The sequence below is a fragment of the Chrysochloris asiatica genome, unplaced genomic scaffold, assembly GCF_000296735.1.
Source record: "Chrysochloris asiatica unplaced genomic scaffold, ChrAsi1.0 scaffold00089, whole genome shotgun sequence".
NCBI lineage: Eukaryota > Metazoa > Chordata > Mammalia > Afrosoricida > Chrysochloridae > Chrysochloris > Chrysochloris asiatica.
Window position 1 is genome coordinate 2992181 of NW_006408607.1, and position 2604 is coordinate 2994784.

The window sequence follows — 2604 nt, forward strand, 5'->3', positions numbered from 1 at the left end:
GTCCGAGGCTGTGCTCATTTCACAGCGGCCTCAATGCTTGAGGTGTCTGCTATGCTCTGGGCCTTGTTAGGCCTGGCTTCCAGTTGGAGAAGCCCTGCCCAGGATCTCCTGAGCCTCTACTACCAAGTACACTTCTGCTGCAGGATCTCACCATGTTTCCCAGAGCTGCAGAGCTCCCTTGTCACTATGCTTCCCATGTCTCAACTGCCCAAGGAGGTGGAATGCAAACCCTGCAAGAGCACACTTAGGCCTCTCTTGCCCTCACAAGCGTTACTGCTCTTTTAGCTTCCCTGGCAACCCTCCTGTACAGAAATGTCCTGATCGGCCCTGCTTTTGGAAGATCCCTGAACATAATCCTCTGAAACTACCCCTTCATGGGGTACCCTCAGGTCTCTGCAGAGCGTATGCAAGGGGTACAGCTCTTCCAGCTCTATCAGCAGGCATTTGGCCTGAAGGCACTCAACTTTCACTCTGGGGGGTCAGCAAACTCACTGTCATTGGCTCTTGGCATCTTGCACTCACTTCAATGCTACAGTCTCTTTGGATCTAAGAGTTTCTAGGTCCCTAGTCCAAAGGACATGCTCTGCTGCCAGACTATTAGGACCCCCTGCACCTCTGTGAGATTATTGACCATCATCTAAGCCTGGTGGTGGTGACTCTATGCCATATCAACTCTGTACAGAACTTTTGAGACTGTATATCTTTACCGGAACAAAAAGCTTCATCTTTCTCCCACAGAGTGACTAGTAGATTTGAACTACAGACCTTTCAGCTAGCCGTCCAGCTCATAATTCACTATGCTATCATGTAAACCTGGAGTCCTGGTTGGTTAATGCACCAGACTGCAAAGCCATTTAAAGTGCAAAGTCAGCCATTCCAATTCACCAGCTTCTCCTCAGAAACCCTATACAGGGTCACTATGGGTCAGAATTGACTCAACAGCACTTAACAACAAAATATATAAGCCTATTCCTTTAAAATTCTAAGGCGTGGTCCTCCCACCTGATCAATCCTCTTGGTGGACCATAATTCATTCTATTTGCATAGTAAACTAACCAATCTCTTACAAGATTGTTGCCCAATCAATCATTCTCGGGAAGTTTACAAGTTCCCAACCAGAAAGGCCACATAAAAGCAATTCACTGCATTGGAATAATGGCACAATCTCTGCAAAACAGCTTGCACTTGAGGTTAAGGCCCAAAGTGGTTTTTTGTTTGTTTGTTTGTTTTGTTTTGTTTCAATAGTGTTTCCTGAGAATATTCTGAAAATCATTTTAATGTTTCCAAAATACTATGAGTATTTTATTTACTCTTTCTTTTTTTCCTTTAGAAATGGATGTTTCTTTTCTGCCATCCTTATTTCTATTTTCTAAGAGACTGAAAGAACAGTTTCAGACCACTGAGCGGTTGTTCCTACCCATTCAGTGGCCGGAGCAGTGGGGGCTGCGGACCAGTCTTCAGTTGCAGGCTGAGTGCCCCAGTCTTCACTAGGGAACTGCTGAACTGGCATAGACGGCACCTGCACGCCTTCAGACCAGTCTGTAACCTCAGGCTGAGCAGCAGTGAATCCAGGAGCAGGCGTAGTTCGTTCACCCTGAAATTCTTCCTTGGTCACAGGCTTTTCAGCAGCAGCCTGCTCTTCTTTTTCAATCTCTTCTCTATCTCTGTAGATACAGAGGTAAGGCATGACTTCCCATGGGTACTCCCAGGAGATGGTGCCTCGCATGCGCAGAACTCTCCCAGCCAACATGCACATCAGACCCACCGAGTGAGCTCCCTTGTTGTTACATGGGATGACAATGTCCACGTAGCACAAAGGAGAATCTGTGTTCCACAGAGCAATGGTGGACAAGTTAACATAAGAAGCTTCTAGGAGAGGTAGATGTTCGGTCCTGGAATCAATCACCCCCGGAAGCGGAGGCTCCCGGAAGGCTGCCTGGATCTGATTCCTGAAGGTTCCTAGAGTGAAGCACCCAGCATAGGAGTGGCTCCAGTTAAGCACAAATCTGGCTGGTATTCCTGGGGGATATGACACTGACATCAGCTCGGTTTTCAATGGCAACAATGGCCCGAGCTGCCAATGGAAGCTTCTCCAAGGTCCTCTTCAGGTTTATGATGTAGAGGCCATCACTTTTCCTTTTGTAGATGTATTGTTCCATTTGGAAGTCAAGGTTGTTGCCACATAAGTGGGATTCTACTGCAAGGAAATTGAGGGCATCCTCTTCTTTCATTTGCAGGACATCAAGGGCTCCAGGCATTGTGAAAGTTTCCCCTTTAACTTACCACAGGAACCCAGAACAACGCAGTATGGACCCTTCCCTGGGTAACACGGAAAGGCTATTTTATTTACTGTATTTTACACTATCTACTCACATTAAAGTTGTCAAGGACTTCATTCTTCTTGTATCAACTATCAACACTCACAGAAGCAGCAGTCAAGAAATCAAGCGATGTATTGCGTTAGGCAAATCTGCTACACAAGACCTTTTTAAAGTGTTGAAGAGAAAAGATGTCAGCTTGAGGACTAAGGTGCGCCTGACCCAAGCCATGGTATTTCAATAACCTCATATGCATGCGAAAGCGGGACAGTGAATAAGGAAGACT

General features: G+C 46.3%; 1 pseudogene; it reads right to left on the reverse strand.

Moving 5' to 3' along the window:
• Positions 1 to 1369: 1369 nt before the first annotated feature.
• On the reverse strand, positions 1370 to 2258 carry LOC102829463 (annotated as a pseudogene).
• Between the last annotated feature and the right edge of the window lie 346 nt (positions 2259 to 2604).